Source organism: Micropterus salmoides, unplaced genomic scaffold, assembly GCF_014851395.1.
Source record: "Micropterus salmoides isolate LMB-PRFRI ecotype aquatic unplaced genomic scaffold, ASM1485139v1 Ms_hic_scaffold_8, whole genome shotgun sequence".
NCBI classification, from domain to species: Eukaryota; Metazoa; Chordata; class Actinopteri; order Centrarchiformes; family Centrarchidae; genus Micropterus; species Micropterus salmoides.
Genome location: NW_024044570.1, coordinates 14968338 through 14990261, shown reverse-complemented (window position 1 = coordinate 14990261; position 21924 = coordinate 14968338). Strand labels below are relative to the sequence as shown.

Here is a 21924-nt window from a genome sequence, read left to right as displayed (position 1 = left end):
AAAGATTTTGCTTCAAGACACTCAGCAGATTGAATGTTTGCCAGACCTGAACTCCAGCTGAAGGACATGCCAACCCATAACTTATGGTTATTAACGTAATAATACTGGCTGCTCTTATAACCTTCTATACTTTAGAAGTATTGAATGCTGGGTTATATTTTGTCTCCACAATTAATACATGCAAAGGTTCGAAATTCTTAATAGACATATCCTAATTGTAGCAGATTATGTTGTCCTGTGAGAATAAATTGCAGGCTTTGTTTTTTATATTTTGCAGTGTTGGATTACAGAAAGTAAAAACTGGGGGGAACCACTTGATCTCTAACAAGATTGTTTTAGCTCATGATGGCCCAATTGGTACCGATAAAAGGAATTATAGCCTTGAAATTGCAAGATTTTCACATTATGTAGCAAACAATGGATATTTTTTTAACATGTTCAAATTTGTAAATTTGCTTTACAGTTTTGTCCTGAAACTAGCCTGTAGCAACATTGTACATAGCTGTGTTTTCTCTGATCACTACAATGACTTAGCATCAGCATTCATGTCAGGGAGTGAGAAAATGCATTCCTTTATGAGCCATTTGTAGATTGCTTCTTTCCATCAAATCTGTAACAAGTCCAATTTCTGTTGGTAATCCCTCTCTGAAGGAACACATTGATATGTAAATTGTTGTCTCAGAATTGCAGAATGGTTATTGAAAGGGGACACAGATTGAAAATGATTCAGGGACAACCCTGGTAATGCATTCATACCATGGCAGCACACTGGTGTCCTAATATTTCGTACCTACGACTATATTTCCTCTCCAAACTTCCTATATTAGATAAATGAAAGGAGATTGAATATGGTATGATTATGAATAAAGAAATATAGGTGAGTATAGTTTTGCCTGGTCAGCTAATAGGCTTTTAGCAAATATTTATTGCACCAGGCAGAATTCATGCTACATACAATATGTTGCTGAATCATTTCCAGCTGCTCAAATACATCATTTCAGACTTTCTGACTATAACGGCATATTTGTTCTCCAACTGAATCCCCGTCTAAGTCTGATCTGCATGTCATCATTTCTTTTAAAGTGATTTTCTCGGTCTGCTCCTCCTCCACCTCTCCCCCTTTGTCCTCCTTTCATCTAACTTTCATTCTTACACTCTCCTTCTCCCCCCTAAACACTAACCCTACCTCTCATCTCTTTCTCCTCTTCTTGCCTCTTGTTTTTTGGCATGTCCGTCTATCTTTGTGTTGCCATCCAAAACAGCCAGCAGTGACGATAATGGTGATGCACAACACGGGCAGAGTCCAGGACAGTGTTGTGGAAGAAACAGGGGCATCATCATCACCATCATTGTCATCATCAGCCAGATGAGGAGAGCCAAACTTGAGCTCTGTCCATCCCCATCAGGCTGGCTGACAGTCACAAACTCATCTCTTATTCACTCCACTCATCAATTATACACAGGCCAAAGGAGCTCTGAGAGGCAGGAGGCTGCCCCTCTTCATGTGTCATCCCCAACTGCAGCATAAAGACATATCACAGCGCTCTTTGCTCAGCCCTTATCATCAATGTCCTCCTTCAGTCTCTCTGAGAGCAGGAGGCAGCTTGTCATCATGCCTTTAGCCACTGCTGCTACGTGCAGATGTCATATATCTAATCGTGAAGTTAAGGTTAGATCATCTGGCCCACAATGACATGATGATGGTAGAGTGTAGATGTGGAAGGTGTTCTGAGTACAAATCTAAGTTTTCCCATAAATGTTCACAGCTGGTGTCCTACATTAAATGAGCAAATATAATTTATTATTATATTTTTAACTGGAATCTGCAATCTGATTAATCGCTCCCTTCAGATTGAAAATGTACTGACCAAAACAAAACTGACAGATAGCCAACATTAATCCTGTTCAGGTATTTATACAAGCCTCCATTTTTCTGCCTGCATGCTAACCATTGTTTCGCTAACTGTGATTTACCACACAAGTGGGACCAATAACAACTAACAAACATGACATATAGTCCTGGAAAACAGATTTAGACAGGAAAGGCAACACTGAACAGCCAGGACGGTACATAATAAGCTCCATGTTGGTCTTGTATCAGCAATGTGTCAGCTTAAAGCTGAGAAAAATAGTGCTCAGAATTTATAGCTTTGTCATCATACGTTAGATATCTTTTGAAGTTGTGTTCAAGGAAACATCTCATGATGTTATCTGGAGGATACAGCTGTCAAGTGGTCACTTCTATTAAGAAAGATCAGAGTCTAATGGTTGGGTTAGCCATTACCTGTGTGCAAACACTGCTAACTCTGACAAGTACAAGACCCTCCCAGCCATTCTTGGAAAGAGATAGACTACTTGGCAACAGAGCTGTGCTCATGTTGTCTAAGGCTTCATGATCCTACCTCTAAATGCACTGCACAGACAAGACCTTATTTTTTTGTACACGAGGCTAGCTTGATGGTTTGTAAAGACACATGCATCCTCTCACACAACACCAACAGTTTTACAGTCACTGCTTATTTCCATATCAGGCAATAAAGCTGACGTTGGGGAGCCCATTCAGAGAGAGTGCTGGCCCTTAGATGAAAGAGGTAGCATCCATGATAGAGTTAGTGCCCATTCCTTCTATGTGTGTGTGAGGGACTGGTCACCACTGCATTAAGTAATCTGACCTGAGCTGGCAGCTAAACTCTACCCTTGCAAGTCAGCCGGATCTAACGAGTTTCATTTGCACAAGATATGACTGTGACCAGCAGAGTATGATTAACTTAACTCCTTTTTCCTTGTATTTATTGTAAGATGGTTACATTTTTAACAGTGTCTCCCACCAGTAAACATCTGTTGTGATTTTGTCCCATTGCTTGTTTGGTACTTGTCCTTTTGCTTTTTATATGTTTGTGACTAGCATATTAGCATTTAATTTCTCTTTTCCCCCTAGTTACTATAGTTTTCTTTTTATGTAGTGCTTTCTGAGACAATTGCTCCCTTTTTGGATAATGTATGCATTTTATTTAATTTTTAATTTGTGATACAATAGATTCAATATGTTTATCATACAATATTTCTTCCATTATACTAATTTTATAGAGGCACATTTTTCATCCTCTAGTGGCAAATCAGACAGTGTTCTTTAATGCTGCTCTGATTGGTTTTATGTAGTAGCAGACTGATTATTAATTATGCAGATCGCCTGTTCTGCTCCTGTTTACTTAACAGGAGGAAGACCTCTCAGAGGTTGCAATTGTGCACTATTAAATTTATTGAGAGCCAGTACAGTGTGTTGATCTCTTGTTTAATTTCTGCCAGGAAATATGACTGTAACATCTTTTGTGTTTATAAATGTAGACAAAGGTTCTACATGTTGTCTCTAGGGTTGCACTACCCTCATAAAGGTGTGCTTGAAAGTGTTACACATATTATTTAAAGTGTAGCTCAGAGATATTCAGCTTCAAATCAACCACTCATTAAAACTGTATCACATATGCACAATCTGAGATTCATAACATTACGTAACTTAAAGAGAAGGGTACTTGTAGAGCACAGACCTTCACCAAGGCCATTTATAATATGCAAATATGCAAGTGCAGCCACTATAAATGTCTGGATATATGCAGTATGTCAAAATATGGTTGTGCATGGCTGAAGCCTCATCATCTCTGCTGTGTATTAATTATGTACTTCTAAATTGGAAATATTTCACATACTTAACATACATTTGTGAAAACCAGAAAACACTTTATCATGTAGCTACATATGTGCAAATATCAAATGCTTACACTGAAGTAATATCATGAACATGGCATGAAAGGTAAAAAATAATTTCTGTATCCGCCCTGTGATTCGGACCCACTCCAAAATTGAATGGGTTCTTCCTTGGCCTATGCGACACCCTTCCAATTTAGTACTGGGCCAGTACTTTTTTACATTATACTGCTGACAGACAGACAGACAAACAGCACCTCCTTGGCAGAGGTAATAAAACATCTTGACAGCGCATCTTTAGATTTGTTTATTGTGTACATGACAGCAATGTGTCAACATATACTGTGATGCATACAAGGCACGCTGATGTGTAACCAAAGAAGGATCCTGGTGTAAAATAACACACGTGGCATATTCTATTTCCATGTTGGCTTAAGGGATTGTTGGGATTTCATCTAACTCTAAGATGTTGCCTAATGTGAGGGAAAAATAGAGAAATAGAGTTGTAGCTGTCAGAGCCTAATGCTCAGTATTGTAAGTAGATAATGAAGGGAGGAAGGGATGGAAAGAGGGAGAGAGATAAAGACAGACAGAGAGACAAATCACTGAAGCCTGGAAAATGGGCAGTTGCAAGAGGAGAGGTAACAGGCCAATCACATTTTAAGGAGATATGTATTTAATCATCAGACAAAAAGGGGGTCCAGCTCAGATAGAAGAGGAAATCTAATACAACTAGTGAACCCCAACACAGATACCACCATCTGTATTGATAGGGGAGATGCCAGTGATGTGGAGATAACGCTGATGAGCGATTAGTGGATAACTTGATGTCCTGTGAATAATTTCTTATCTTACATAATAGCACAGTATTGCTCCATCTCTCTCATGCGTCCCCTTTGTCATACAGAAAGTAGTTTTGATTCTGTTAGAGGCAGAGGATGATCTCAAGCAATCTGACATGAAGGAGCTGGTTAAGAGGAAGACAAGCATGGCATTATTCCTAAACTGTGACCTCAGTCACACACAACCTCCATTCTCCAGAGACTTAGGCATGGGAAAAACGTTATGGCACAATACCTAAAGGATTGAGACACACGCATTCTAGTTCACATGAGGTACAAGGGAAGCTGATGCTAGGCATGGCTAATGTGCCTTCACTAATTGGTTCTCCCCAAGACGTTCTGAACACAGAAAACAGCCCTCGCCATTTATTTCTGCATCTGTCATCAGTGCACAGCATGCTGCAATCACTATCAACCCACCCACCTCTCTTGACCCTCATGAATCAGCACGTCAACCTGCCACAGTTAAGATGTGGTGTCAAAACTGAGACAAGTTAAGTGCTGTCTGGAATCAAATGTGCTGATGCTGGCCATGGATGTAAAAAAAAAAAAGTACCTGCACAGGCTCCTAAAATCAGTTTACACTCTAGTTTTTCACAGAATTGTGTTTCTTGAGGATGCAAGATTCTCACATCAATGTTTATCTATAAAGTGGATTTACAGATAAATAAATAGATATAGATCAGAAACAAAAGTCATATGCAGAGGTCCCAGAGACCTAAATTGATGCCTGAAGCGGAGCATAATTGGTGATTATTTGTTGTATGATGATCACTGGCAGGAGGCCATACTCTGAAGAATCTAACCCCACCAGATCCTCTCCTATTCCCACCAGAACCACAAAAAACGTGAAAAAAGAGATACTGCATGATAAATAAAAAACAAAAACAAATCCAAACACAGAACATTACTTTGAGCTGAAATAGGACACATAATGCCCCAATCACATACTCTAAATTGTTTCTTCCACTCCCCATTGTTGTTGTTTTCCTCCAGTGCTGGTGACACACTGTGGATCTGATGAAATACTATCATCTATAAATAAAAGCTAGTACTATTGTTCAGCTGCTCGGCCTGATGGGAGAGTGTAGAGGAGTGTGATGCAGGGTAAATGGCCAAAGGGCCATTCCACACCATGGCAGATCTTCAATGAGTGTGAATGAGTCTTGGGTAAGCACAAAGACAGAGCTTGACATTAACTCATTAATGCAGGCCTTCCTGTTGCTTGCAGGTTAACAGTAATGACAACTTACATAACCTCTACATACTGACTTTCCCCCTTCAAGGGTCGTGCTGTGATATTTGCATGATGTGAGCTGAGTCTATCGGAATGATTCACTGAGAATGCAACCATGTGTTTCTTTGGGATTAGACACTCTACAGTACATATAAGGATCCTGACAGTCATGATATATTAAAGGAATAGTTTGACATTTTTGCAAATATGCTTATTGAGGTTCTTTCCAAGAGACAGATGAGAAGTTTGAAAGCACTCTCATGCGTTAAGTATTGAGGTTGAACCAGGAGGCGATTAGCATAAAGTCTATAACAAGAGGAAAACAGCTAGCTTGCCTCTCTTCAAAGCTAAAAAATGCCTACAAACAACTCTGAAGCTCACTTATAAACACACTTTATCTCATTTGTTTAATCTGTGTAAGATGGTGGTGTAATTTGTGTCTTTAAAGGGATTTATGGTGGTAAATGTAACTATTTCTTGACATATATATCAACAGTTTATCCGTCCACCCTGGCAACCTCACTGTAACGAGAAGTTACTGCGCCGGCTATATTTACATATAGTAACTGTTCTTAGATTTCTGTTTGTGTAAGGATTAAGTAAAGGAGACTCAATGTGCTCTTGAGGTGCTGGTCTAGGGTGGATTTTTCAACTTAGAGCCAGGTTAGCTGTTTCCCCATGCTTCCGGTATTTATGCTAAGCTAAGCTAATTGCATCCTGAATCCATACTTACTACACAGATATGAGAGTGGTATCAATCTTTTCATCTAAATATGGGCAAGAACAGAAATAAGTATATTCCGCAAAATGTTGATCTATTTCTTAAATAATATACAATGTACACATAATCAGCACTAGTTAACACTTTAATTGAATATACTACTATTAACCAGATAAACCGGTACCATTACAGCTTAAAGATCTTGCTGATCTCCACAGACTAAGTTACCCTAGCCTTAACCTTACTTGTGATCTAGTTTTGAATACAAACACAACACAATGTACGTGGTATAAAACACCACAAAATAAGTAGCAATCAGCCCATAAGTGAGACACCAGAAGCAAAGTCATTTGGATCATATTGTTTATCCTGTGGTAATATTAGCTACAAAAAAGTGCTACAGCTGTTGGTTGTTTATCCAAAATATTAATACACAATTGTGTGTTAGCTGTCACACACATGCACACATTCTTCTCGCAGAAACAAAGAGTACTGGAAATTCAACTCTAGTTTTCTTAAATCCCAACCATTTTCTGATGGTGTTAAAACCATAATATCTGATGTGATGACTGATGTATCTGTGCCATCCTATATTTTGAAATGTGACTTTTTGAAATTTAAAATTCAGGAATATTCGATCCATTTTGGAAAATCTCTCAGCAGGACTAACAAATTAATAGAATTTAACATTATTAAAGAAATAAACTCTTGCTCCAATAAGACATCACCTACTGACAATAATAAACAGACATTACTAACTCTGCAAACTTGATGAAATATATCTTAGAAAAGCTGAATGGGCTTAAATTAGATCCAGGGCTAAATGGATTTAGGAAGGAGAAAGGAGCACATCATATTTCTGTCGTTTAGAAAAGAGAAGGCAGGAGCGAAATTCAATCAAAGCCTGATTGATTCATGACCAAGTAATTACAGATACTGCCCTGATTGCCAAGGAAATTGTTTCTTTCTACTCTAACTTATATTTCTCTGCCTTTTCTATTGATGATGCTAACTCCTTCTTTCAACATATCAAAGATTTTATGTGATGCTGACTTAATTTTAAACGAGTTGGATAAAGCAGTATAGAGTTTGTTAAACAAAACTCCAGGTAATGACGGTCTCACAGCAAATTTCTATAGACATTTCTGGGATTTACTAAAAGATGGACTTTTTCTTATGTTAAAAAAGCCAATTAAGTATTTTACATTCCCCTACCATGAAACAAGGTATGATTACTTTAATCCCCAAGCCTGGTAAGTACTCTAAAATAATAGATAATCTTAGACCAATAACTTTATTGAACACTGACCAAAATTGTAACCCTTATTTATGCTAACAGATTAAAAACAAATCACATAAAATCATCAGTGATTCTCAATCTGGTTTTATGAAGAACAGATCCATTCATAACAACATCCATTTAGTGCTCGACCTTCTGGACTACAGACAATTAATTATAGATGATTTTTCCTTGACTTCTACAAAGCCTTCAAAATTTCAAATTTCAAAACTTTGTATGATAATACAAATTGCTCCATCTCTTTTCCAGGAGGTACATCTCCCCGATTTACAGTTAAACGTGGGGTTAAACAAGGCTGCCCTATTTCCCCATTTCTCTTTATAATATTTATTGAAAAGCTCTCTATCTTCATTAAAAATTCTAACATCTCTCATTTGGATGTACTTGGAAATCCAGCAATCATCAGCCAGCTGACAGATCATACAACTATCTTTATGAAACAGCTACCGCCCCAAAGATACTATTCTATTAATACTGTATCTTCTCCAAAGCCTCTGGACTAAAACTAAACTTGACCAAGCGTGAATTAATGCCAATTCATGAATGTAATTTGACTGAAGCGCACGATATCCCTATAAGGTCTGCTGTTAAATACTTGGGTATATATTTCCAAAAATTTGACTGAATGTGAAAACCTGAATGCGTGGAAAGTAATAGAGGAATGCCGAAGTAGACTTAACTCATGGTTGTTGAGAGATATTAGTTTATTGGCCCGAATATTTTTGACTAAAATGAAAAGTATCTCAAGGTGTATTTATCCTGCATACTTGACTGCTATTCCTAGTAAAGTTATTAAAAAGATCAACCAAATAAATTTTGACTATATTTGGAGGAGAAAAGTCCACTATGTTAAGAGAGCAGAGATGACCAAAACATTTAAAGATGGTGACCTGCAAGCTATTGATTTCGACTTTATGAATGGAACCTTAAAAATCAATTGGTTGAAATCCTTTCTGAACAACAATAACTTTTGGTACCATAACCCCAGAGAAATATTCAAGAAATTAGAAGGAATAGAATTCTCAATTTAATGTGATTTCACTATTCAAAGACTTCCAATTAAATTATCCCTTTTTCGCCAGCAGGTTCTTTTATATTGCAGACTCTTATATAATCACAATTTCACCCCCATAACTCTCCAATATGGAATAATAGATATATTATGGTTAAAAACAAATCGCTGTACTACAAGGACTGGATGGATACAGGTATTTGGTCTGTGATCCATTTAGTAGACTGTAACGGCTGTCTCATATGAGAACTTCTGCCTAAGACACGACCTAACTGGCAATCGTAATCTATTTAACTCGATAACTAATGCCATCCCCAACTCTATTATGTGTTTAATTAAGGGTATGTTTATGAATTATACTCCTGTCACCCCCTGTCTCCCTCTACTTTTAGTTGGAGGCGTGGACTTTAATGAGGTAAAAATCCCCCACAAAAAAACAATTAGGAATTTAACATCACTAACATCTCATACCCTACTCGATATGTACTATTCATTACATTTACTCATTGAGCTGAAACTTTTATCCAAAGCGACTTACAATTGCTATACATGTCAGAGGTCGCACGCCTCTGAAGCAACTAGGGTTTAAGTGTCTTGCTCAGGGACACAATGGTGGATGGGTCACAGTGGGGGATTGAACCGGTCTCTCACACCAGGCGTCTTATCCATTGCGCCATCACTCGTTACGAACCAAATATTTAAAATTCCCTATATTTCCCAAAGCCAAAGAAATCCCACATTGACAGACATTGACAAGCTACATTCTGCACACAGCTGCTTGAAAGGCACCTGAGCTTCTCTACTCCCTCGTCTCTCTCCGCCGACAAAGATTAGCAGGCAGGCGAGAACAGGTGAGCATCACATAGTGCCCAGAGAATCTGATAGGGCAGAGGAGAGTACCGGCAGTTTGTGAGGAGTGCCAGTATGCAAGAAAAAAGTCCCGGTATGCCAAAGAGTAAAATGCCACTTCAAGCCCTGGTCATGACACATTCTGGTAATTTATAGGAAGTTGAGATTCACTATCCTACTGTTGAAATAACCTCTGACCAAATACTGCAGCAACAGTTCCTCCCACCTTGTTTTGGTCACATTGTCCCATGATGGAAAAAAATCTGAGATAAACCAAAGTAAAGGATACCTAGCACTGTAACCTGGCGGCTAGTATGCAAGAGACAACCACGGAGGATTGACTAGCTTCCTTTGCTGGAAGATGTTTAGACAGGATCAGGTCCTTGTGTTGACAGGAGGGGTCAACAATGAGTGCCACTTAAGGATACATTATTGACTTTTTCTCCATGCAGTCACTAATGCACTAATGGAAGAGTCAAAGCTGTCAAAAGATATTTGTGCTACAATGCTTAAACAAATGAATAACCAATCGGAATACAAGACGATGAAGCTATGGATGGACAGTTATGTCAAAACACACACTTGCAGCATCTTAAACAGACTTGAAAGAAAAACAGTGAGATGAAGAGGACACTCAATAAAAAGACCATTAGGGCTTCTTGCTGTAGCGGAAGATTCAGAAGCATGAAGGAAACCCAATTAAAACAACATCAACAACGGAAGAGTTAGGCAGTTACAAATTCTCTTGCAGCTAATATGCCCCTGTCCTCTTTTTTTTGCCGACACGCACTATGTCTAAATAATACTTGCTCCAGCTCCCTGCTTGAGTCCCTTACATGGGCTTTTGTTACACATGCGCATGTGAAACTGCCATGTGAGTGTATGATTTGTTTGATTCTGTTGTTTTTACAGTTACTGTTTCCAAAGCTAGATGCTGTTGATGAAAGGTCATGTGTTCGACCAGAAGCTTGTCTGACTGAGTAAAATATTTTGTCCTACACTGTATGTGGTGATTAAGTGAAATTTTAAAGTATGAATTAACAAGCAAAAAGTCTGTCTGATGACCACTGCTCCTAACATTAAAGACTTTTAATAGCCTTTAGTATGTCTCAATGATTAATCTCTCTAAAATAACATTCCTAACCTAACTCTTCAGGTTTACATGTGAACAAATCCTAGTTCTTTCCTAGCATTTCTTTCTCTGAAATACATGAAACAGTGAGGAAAAACAATTCCAGTCCAGGATTTAGAGCAGTAGCTCATCGCTTTTGTTCTTGATGTAATGCCTTCATTCTCTACTGAGACAGCGGCGCATGTAGCCAAAGCAAAGGGAAGATTTTGTGCACAATGAGAAACTCAGATGGATGATTTGGGACCAAATGTAAGCAGAGCTGCAGACAATGGAAGAGTTCCAGCTTTGAGCAATTGGACTACAGAATCAATGGACAACACTTACAGATGCAGTGTCACACATGACTAATAGACTGGCTTAATGAGGTTCACATGTCACAGAACAGAATGTGCTTCCAGTACTAGTGTAACTTAGATCAATATTGAAGAATGTGAGATCAACAAATTCACATCTGCAAACATACTGTGATTAATCCAAAACAAAAATGGTTTGTCTGGGATTTTCCAATGGAGATAGAGGCAAAGGGATTGGTATCATACTGGGTGTTTGGAGAAAGAGAAGATGAAGGAGGGAAACTCATCTCATGGGTTGAGTAAACAGACATCACTTCAGGGTAGCTTCCAGCGTTTCCTTCACGGACTGGCTGAGGCCGGGTAAGGTTCTGCAGGCAGAGCTGCTGCCCACTTTTTAAATCTGCTTTCTAAATAAGTCTTTCTATCAGTCATTCAGTTCACTTCAACTGATGCCACTTCTGAAGTCATGGTTCAGATTGTCTTTTTTAATTGTCTTATTTAAAACATTCTGCAAATAATCACTTGAGGGAAATACTGGAATTACAGTGCACCAGAAAGAAATGAAGACATTAAATAAACATGGATACTCAATCCATCTGTTGTTAAAAACATGAAATAATTAAACACATGTGTGTAGTTTTGAATGGGCACTCAAATAAGTAATTTTAGACGACCATTAACAGTAATTTTACTATTACAGTAACAAAAGCAAAAGATTAAGTACTAGACTCAAGGCCTGATGAACATAGACAACTGGACAAAATGAAAAGTTTAGCTGTCAAAAACACTGATTCTGTTCATGCTTGACATACCTGAAAAAGGGAAGGGCAGTTCACAAAGGTAAAGACTACATTATAAGCATCTGCAAAAAGGCCCAGCCTTCCTTCTGAACAATATTGATCACTATTGGAGAAAGCGCTGCCTATTTGGCCCACTTCCTGTTTGTAACCTCGACTCCCAACTTTGTCACAGCCAACTGGTTGACTATTAATTAGGGGAGTGTTGTTGACACTACTGTGGGAATGTTATTTGTTCACCGCTACATGAAACTGATAGGTCTATTCAACTGTCTCGCACTGCGACTTATGGGCAAGTGAAAAATTGTAAATGTGCGTACTCATATCTCACAGTACATTCTTATCATTAAGACTTCCTGCTCACAGATGGCTTTAAATATGTGCCTAAACTGAACTTATCAAACAGCAAGCAAAATTAAGTAATGTTGAATGCACTTCTAAGCGGTTAAAATAAGATAAAAAGGGATTTACCCCTTTAACAGTCAATTTTAATGTCCACCAATACAGCAAAATCTGACTGAACTAATATAACCTAAAATCAACTTCAAGTCAAACTGCTAAATGGTTTGAAGTATGAAAAACTCTAGAAGTCACAATGAAGGCATGCCAATGTTCCTTTCGTTCACATATTATTGAATCAGTTCTGTAGAGGATAGAAATACATTTTTGACTATAGACCGAATGCAATGACCAAAGTAACTTAAATATTAAAAAAATATGGCAATATGTAAAAGGGTTTGAAAAGTCACACAGGCCTAATGGTGCTACTACAAGGCTTGTTGGACTTGCACAGACATTGGACGATTTTTTTTCTATTATCATCTGTATGGCTCGCGTACTAGTAATGCATTTTAGCTGACACTATTTTACTCACAGTTTGAAGTAGTAAAGTTTGACTACAACATCCCAAAGACACTTTCAGATAAGATCGAAATTTACTGTAATGTTTGGAAGTTGGGCTGATGGTGGCAGTATTGTAATGACCCCAAAATGTGTGGCCTGCAAATATCTTAGATTCATATCTTATCAATTTGCCTCATAACAGTTCCGTGAGCTGCCACAGACCATTGCAGATATGAGAGACATAAAACAAAGCACACACAAACAACAGGGTGCCAAAAAACTTTCAGTGCTTTCCCTCACCAAAGAATGGAACACCTGAAGGCCTCATTATATCACATGTTGGAGTCCTAAATCCCCATGAATTTTGTATGTGTGAGCGTGTAAGTGCATGAGATTTTGAAGAGCAGGACAGCCGTATTGTAGCGGACCTCTCCCTGAACTCTGTTTTCTCTGCAGGCATGTTCACTAGCAGCTGAGGCCGGTAGGGGTTCTGCCCGGTTGGCCCAGTCATTAGCTCCTCCACAGCAGGCTCCCAAAGCTGTTCTGCTAATGGACGCCAAATAACCCAGACAATCCCTCCAAAGCACACATAAGGAACTCATACCACAATGGATGCATTGCACCTTTCCAACACCTTGCATCCTCATCTGTGCAAAAAACTTTGTCAACATCTGCCGTTTCCCCCCTTTTATTACAAACACAGTATTCCATTTCCAACAGGGATAACATTACATACAGTAAAAAAACACGCCTTTTAAAAACATTTTTCAAGTGCTTAAATAGCAGTAATGTAAATTTACCATCCTAACTATGATAAACACAGTTTATGTTACTTGGGGGAGAGGGAGCAGGGGGTTAAGTTGCTGTGACAGTGCAAGTACACTGTGTGCTGAAATATCAAGTTATTTCTATGCTGTATGTCTACAGACTGGGTAAAATTAAGAGCTACACGGTAGTGACCTTAACTACTGAGTTACTGCTCCTGTTAACAGTTTGCACTGCATTGTGAAGTCTGACATGACTGGTACAACCTCACACTTCATTGTCATACAAACAGGTAGAAGTACTGCATTCAGTAAGTATAAATAGGATAATGTGTTAAGCCTTCTTTCATGTACATCATAATTACAACTAGAAATTCCCAAATAATCCTACAAGTGAAAGTTAACAGATTATCGCAGTAAATGTGGTTTTATTCAAAACCTTCACAAAAATCCACAGACTACCAGCATTTTCATGGTATAAAAATAAGTTACAAATCTGCATAAATATTTTTACACAAAACAGTTATAAAATATGCTGTATTTTCTGACAAGGTTACACAAAACAGTTACACCATTGGGTATTAAGAATATTTTCAGTTTGGTGCTTGTAAAAAAAAAAACATTCATGGATGAACACAAATTTTAAAAATTGTTAGTCCAATTTTACACCACACTTTGCTACAACAGTTGCTCCATATATACACAACACTGAAGAGGGAAAAAAGGAGAACTGCAGCATAGCCAAGTTTTACTTCCTTTTATTGCCACTTCACTCCCCCCGTTCAGCAGAGACAGATGAAGAGCGTCCTATCCCATATAGATAAAACTCCTATGAACAAGCATTTCCCCTATCGAGTCCACAGATGACTCCTTACAGGCTGTGCACAAAACAGGAGAGGAAGACAGAGAGAGGAAGAGAACAAGTTGTTCTTAGTTCGTCATGAGAGAGATTACAGTATGAGAAATGGGCTTTATCCTGGATGTTCAGACATTGAGACTTCCTTTGCAGACACATTACACTGTGTATTTTAGAGCTTTTGCACTACTGAGGTCAATTAAGGGAAGAATGAACAACGTCCAAATATGACCTCATGTTTGAGTGAGACTAGGGACTGCCAAGGGTCGTGGCTCCAAAATGGCCTGTTTCCCAATTAACTGGCTTCACGGTACATAGTACGCGTAAGTGATAAGCAGATCCAGAACTACGGGTAATACTGCTGATGCACAAACATTCCCATACCATCTAGGCATTAGCATCGTTTGATCGACACTATAGCTATAAAAGATATGCGGTAACACTTTCCCTGTATAATATATTACAGGTGGACATAATACCAAATGAACTAATTATAAGACCTTATAACACGTAATAGTTTGCTTTAAGTAAAGTGACACATTTAGCGCAGGAAAACAACTTTTATTTATGTTTCTTCACTTTATGAACAATCTGTATGAATTTTGAACATTTTGCAGTTTAGCACAAAAACATTTAATTACTTTAAAATGCCTTTTAATAGGCTACGTTTTGTGAAGTGGTTGTCTTTAATTGTCCACTGCATCTGTTAGAGCCTGTCCATAGGCTTGCCATTCATCTGTGACAACATCTGAGCCTCTTCTTACATGATGTTGGTCGACAACAGGCAACCCAGACAAAGAGCTTTCTGGATGTAATTATGTTGTGTTTTTGTGCTAAACCGCAAAATATTCAAATACATACATATACATACAGATTGTTCATAAAGTGAAGAAACATAAATAAAAGTTGTTTTCCTGCGCCAAATGTGTGTCACTTTATTTAAAGCAAACAATTACGTGTTATAAGGTCTTATAATTAGTTCATTTGGTATTATGTCCACCTGTAATATATTATACAGGGATAGATATTTTAACACTTTACTTAAAGCAAACAAAGATATGGTATATAACTTTAAACATTGCTGTAAGCTATTATTCCATTTTATATCACTAATTCTAAATTGTGACTAAAGTGTATTCATAACCAGGCAGAGTCGTGGTTATAATGTGTTATGGAACATGGTCGGAAATTCTTGCCGCACATTGATCAAAACATTAAATCAAAAGGTCATAATACGTTATGACCTTTGCTATAGTGCCTAATGCATGTTTGTAAGTGATTACAGCAATTGTTATAATGTCTTATGGACGCATAATATCGTGTTATAAATATATGCATAAGTCATTATAGCGACGACCTTGGGGCGGCTGTGGCTCAGGAGGTAGAGCGGGTTGGCCATTAATCGTAAGGTCGACGGTTCGATCCCTGGCTCCCCCTGGTTGCGTGTCGAAGTGTCCTTGGGCAAGATACTGAACCCCGATTTGCCCTTGGCGGCTGTTCCGCCAGTGTATGAATGAGTGTGAATGTTAGTTTCTGTTTGAGCACTTAGGCTCAGTGTATGAATGTGTGACTGGTGAATGCAGATGTAGTGTAAAAGCGCTTTGAGTGGTCGAAAAGACTAGAAAGGCGCTATACAAGTACGGAGCATTTACATTTACCTTCATAGAAAGTGATACCTTCATAGAAAGTGATATATTCTTTTATGCTTCAGCCTACCCATTCTGTGCATCTGTGACTACACCATTGCTGCAACAAATTGTGCCGGTGCTGCCCTTATTACAACAACAATTTAATTCAAAACTGAATTTTCAAGAAAATAAATTTGAAAGAAAAATAACTGAAAAACCAAAATCCCTTGGTTTTATTTACATTAAAGAATGTAATTTTTAATTTGTGTGAATAAAATTCAATTCAAATAGAATAGCTGCTAACATTAGACTTATATTCCTATATGCTTGTAGTGTGTGTAGGTGGTTGCAGTATAGTGTAGTAATGTATGTTTTTGTGCATTCGTCATTTCATTTGTTGGCATCAATACCCAGGTCAAATCACTTTTGCACCAACTGTAATTGATTAACATGATTGTAATTACTGGCTGTGAGCTACTGAAGAACTATGTTTCAACAAAACACACACACTATAGTAATGTGTGTGTAATATCTACATTTGGATATATATTTAAGCAATATATCTTTATCTAACACACACACACACACACACACACACACACACACACACACACACACACACACACACACACACACACACACACTTCAGCTTACCTACGCTTCAGCCGCTTCTGAGGAAGTGCTCTGAAAAGACAGAAAAAGTTTGTGAGGTCACTGTGCAACAGCATGTTTGGTATTCATGTCATACAATGTGATCATTGTCTGAGCAGATTTCAGTTAAGTATGACTTGTGACAAAATGCAACAACCTCAACCTAGTTGAAATAATATAATCCTAGACTGCCACTATGTCTGTCTCTTTCTGCTTGTCCCATCCACATGTACAGGGGTTCAAACACCCTACTATATTTACTGCCACAGGCACCAACCACCTCATTTGTTTGGGGATTTCAAGCATTAGGACAACCTTGACATAAACTGGCTGAGTGCTGACGGTTATATTCAACTATGAAACCAGAGTCCAGCAGCAGTCCCTGCAGTTACTGAGCCATCAGGTCTAATTAAAATCAGCCAGCATGTGTGCTGATCAGCACACTTGTGAGCCATATATCTCTCCAGTAAGATGACCACTCTGTTATTTTAGGCACATTGTTCCTCTTTCAGGATTCATTTTCAGCCTTTTATGGTGTACCATAAAGCTAACCCATAAAGCTAAAGCTAAACCTCGATGAGTGTACGGAGTGTTACAAAGCTGCACAGGATTCAAATAACATCATAGCTAATGCTTAGCTGAATGTGGTGCACAGAGAATACAGGCTGTGGAGTTACATTTCCAGAGTATCAAGAATTGATTTTTCCTGGTTTAAAATCTTAAATGAACAAGGTGATTTTGACTACATCGCTTCCTAAAATAAATCTTTTGTTTTCATATTAATCAGCTTAAACATGCAGCCTGATTATATCGCCAGGGAAAAAAACACCTCTAATACATAAATAACAGGCTAGTGCATGTGCTTTCTGTCCAAAACTAAAATTAAATCATATCTTGCTACATATCTTGCTTCAGTCACTGGCATCCTCAATCAGGTTATACAGTGTACACTGTATTGTACACTATTGGCTGGCTTCATCCATCTTCCTCTCGCTCACACACACACAAAATGTGTTTTCTCTACACTTGTCATTTTTAGCCTAATTCTTGAAGTCAGGTGTTGGTGCCACCTGGTGGAACAGACTGTACAGGATGCTGTGCGCGCGCACACACACACACACACACACACACACACACACACACACGTAAGGCAAGGGCAAACGCTTTCTTGTGGCACTTAAAAGCTTCACCCAATGAAACCCACTGAGGATTAGATAATATTTACACATAGGCAACATGTGTTTGGCTGTGACTAAATGGATCTTCAGCAGTGTGTGCTTATGTGTCTGTGTGTGCATGTGCACAAAGAGGCCACTGCCAACATCCCTCAAAACACACACACACTCACCTATAGATGTTTGGGTCTAGCATCATGGCTGTTTCCTGTGGTAACTGGGACAAGTGCACCACTTTAGTCTTCAGCTGAGATCTCTCGGTTTCATTCACCCACACGTCAGGTAGTCTGCAAGACATTACACACACACATGCAGAAAGAGGACATTTGGTCAGGGTTTAAGCTCTAACAAGAAAGAGGGAGAGAAATTGGGGTATGGAGCAGGAGTAAGACTGAATGGAGAGGGGGGAGAGAGTTGGACAAAGAGCCTCATTGAGTCCAGTACACGTGTTAACACCTTCCTTTGAACAGTGGGTACAGTTCCATAAGTAACATGGCCTTGATCAGGGCTGGACTGGGACAAAATAAAAATAAAAAAAATCGGCCCTGGCATTTTTGGCATAGGTGGGTTCTGCCCTCAGCAATACACCATCCTTACATATAGCATGTACATGTGGTAATATTACCAGCTGAGTGGTATGTACCATGGATAAGTGTACCAGTACAAGTGAATCAGTGTACTCATTCACACTCATTTACTGACTACATGTTGATCAGAGGTGGCCATGGAGTACACAACTCATACTCAAGTACAAGTAGCCTACAAGTCATTTTCACAGCAGTGTGGGATTACCAATGCAATGCTAACCTCACCTCCACCATTAGAACAGTTAACTAAATTCAAGACTGCATTAGGAACTATGCTAGCTACAAAACCAATGTCAAAGAGCACTGTATAACAGTGAGTGATCACCAGCAGTAGGTGACAGTCTCACTTTATGATAGCGTGATCATTATGTTATTATCATTGACCTTAATTGAACTAATCATCATCATTGTCACTATGGCATGGCACACACTCTTCCCAAGGGCGTCACTTTGTGCTAAAAAGTGGTGGGGACATTTAAGGGCTCAGATTTGGGGTGTGACGAAACACAGCCCACGAGACGTGACACTGCACAAGACTGGGGTCATGAGAACAAGACAAGAGTATATTTTAATACTATTTAGAAAAAGATGCAGACGTTTCTTCTATATTTAAAGTGCATTGCAGATTTTCTTATTGTGCAAATAAACCTTTCCTAAAGCATTTTCATTTGGTAATTAACATTTCTTGGTGCAAGTTTTGTTTAGAAGATTTTTAACAAATGCTTTCAAAATGTGATGGGAACAACATCTGCCATTTCATAAAGTGGGTACATGTCTTCCCCAGTAAATGACACCTATGACCCCACCTCTCTACTCCCTCCCTACAGGTTGAGCTACTCCATGCATACCGCTTTACCTCCACTCTCCTCCTGCTCTCTCTCTCCCTCGGCCCTGTCACGGAGTCTGTACCTCTGCTTCGCTCTCCTTTACTCCTTTAAGTGACTGTCTGCAATACGTTGGGTACTGCAGCTGATGTTAAAGCTACTGCAGCCCCGGTAGCAAAAATATCGGTTATTTTAACGCAACTGGCGGCAGCCGTCTGAAGAATTTTTTTTGACCCGCAACCCAAGAAACACAGGGCAGAGGGGGACGGACTGGGGGCTAGTAAGAGATGTGATTGGACCAGCCCCAGTGTCAGTATAGAAAACTACCCAATGGGCCGCTGTCTATGCTTTATAGGCCATTTTTTAAAACAGTTATACGTTACAACGGCACCAAAGGTTCGCCGGTCCACCATGCATTTGCCTGGTATATCAGATTACCAGTCCACCCCTGGCCTTGATCAAAGCACTGGGACTGACAAATGCACACAGGTGCACAGATCTGCACACATACACTCACACCCACAGAGGACAAAGCATAGTGTCCTCTTGTGTTGTTAATTACCAACTAAAAAATACAGTATATCATCATGATTAGCTTTTGTTCACTTGTGTGCACTAGTATGTGTGTGCATGTATGTGTTAATTTGTTTTTATGCATTTTAAATGATCCAATGTGAATGTAGCTTGAAGCTCAGATACTGGGGCCCCTAAAATCAGAACAGCCAGATTTTTTTTACTTCTTTAAGCATAAGGTAGGGGGTGACGTCTTCAGTGAGAGGCACACACACACACACACACACACACACACACACACACACACAACTGAACTGCTCAGCTGCATCTTACTGTACCCACAGCAGCATGATCCCTCTGTGAAAGAAGGGAGCGTGCGACCACTGCTGTGGCAAGTCGAGGTGCAGAAGGAACAAAGAACTTAGCGAGTCGACTGTGCCTCCACTCCCCCCTCCCCCATCCCGTCTCCGCCCCTAGCATTCCCCCCGTCACAATGTGCGTCATCACAGGAGCCCCCAGAGATGCGCACACACACACACACACACACACACACACACACACACACTGCAGGCGGCAGTCACCCAGCCAAATCACTCATTCACATGCCTAGTCAGCCCATTCAGTGGGATGGTGTGCAGGTAGCCCTTCACATGCAGCACATTCAGAGCAACTGGGTGGAGATAGAGATGGAGAACAAAAGGAGAGGAAAGGTGATAGAAAACTGGCAAATGAAGAACATGAAAACACAAAGGGAGGGGGGGGGGAGTAAAGTGGCTCATGTTAATGTACAACAACTTGCTTAAACAGCGGTTGCAAATCCTTTAATGGCATGTTTAAGTGCCTGGAAGGTTGGGCTGGCTACATAGGACAATTTATTATGTACTATAAAGTTCAGAAAGCTGTAGCGATCTTATAGCACCTGTGATGCTACATTAAACAAATCCTTCAATTTATCTGGATTTATCCATTTAGCTGGACTCATTTTTAAACAAAGAATAATTCGTTATCACTCTTTGACCTTAGGTTCACTAGATGTTCATCACTATCACAGAAGGGAATTTCTCTATGTTTTTTTTTTTATGAACATACGAACAAAGAATTTTGTAATTTCAACAAGAATGTGCACACATACAAGCACGTATTAACGGATAGCTAACGGATCAGCACTACAGGGATCAAGAAATTGTTCTCCTAATCTTGGAAAAATAAATATAGAAAACATTTGTTATTTCTAAAATGTAAGCCTGGTAATAAGTTGTTAGATAAGTTTCTCTCTTTTTTAATTCTGTACTGCATGGCAGACGTATCTCTAGCCCCTTTAATGGTGGACAGAGAATAAAGAGGAAGTTGAGAAGAGGCAGGCACAAGACAAAAACAGTCCCCTTCAAAGCTGTTTTAAAGTTTGGGTTAGTCTTGAGTTAGTGTAATTGTGCAAAGCAAAACTCAAATGACAAAGCTGGACCTGCTGATTGTTAAATATGCCGTAAACACCCGTGTGTGCATGTACCCCTCTGGAGTCACTGTAAACATGTCAGAGCAATGAGTTACTATATTCTGAGGGGCATCAGAAGGAGGGGGGGGGGCATGTCACACATGTCACGCATACACACATACACAAGTGTCAATTTCACCCCCACACCCCTCCACACACACACACTGGCAGTTTTTCCAAAGTCTCCATTGAATGTTTAGTGTTACACCAACCCAAATAAAGACAAATGGATTTATTTCATTTTCCAGAGGAGACTGTGGCTTGCTTCTTTACGAGCCAATGTATGAAATGTATATTGTGAGTGAGGCCTGTGTGAGGAGAGCTACTGGGGGTGCCTGCCAGAGTGAAGCCCAGTCTTCCAGCCTAGGATTGATGGCTGGCCCCAGGCCTTGAAGCTCCCAGTGGTGACAGGAGCAATAGGTTCATCACAAATCAGCAAACTGTATATTAAATTGCTAATATATTAACTGCTTTATATGGAACTCGGCAGGAGTGATTGCAGGAGTTCAATGTCCTTATAAACTGCATCCTTCTGCAAAGCAGATGAGAGCAGGCTCAGGGACCACAAAGGACATTGCAGCCTAAAGAAAAACCTTGTCTGGCAACAAGAGTGGAACTGCAAAACTTATGTATGATTCAAATATTTCTTTAGTGCTTAGCATGGCAATCCACTTTATGAATCTTTCTAATTCTCATCATTCATAAT

The 21924-nt window shown here is 39.3% G+C and overlaps 1 protein-coding gene and 1 long non-coding RNA gene across 2 annotated transcripts in view; one reads left to right on the top strand and one right to left on the bottom strand.

Annotated features, from left to right (window-relative positions):
• Positions 1 to 21924, top strand: part of LOC119893227 (pleckstrin homology domain-containing family A member 5-like) — a 128212-nt gene that overhangs the window by 5829 nt on the left and 100459 nt on the right.
• Positions 13404 to 18129, bottom strand: LOC119893230. Its single transcript, XR_005442783.1, has 3 exons — positions 17976 to 18129; positions 16631 to 16660; positions 13404 to 14370 (listed from the first exon to the last, which is right to left on the bottom strand). It is a non-coding gene; the product is annotated as an uncharacterized LOC119893230 (long non-coding RNA).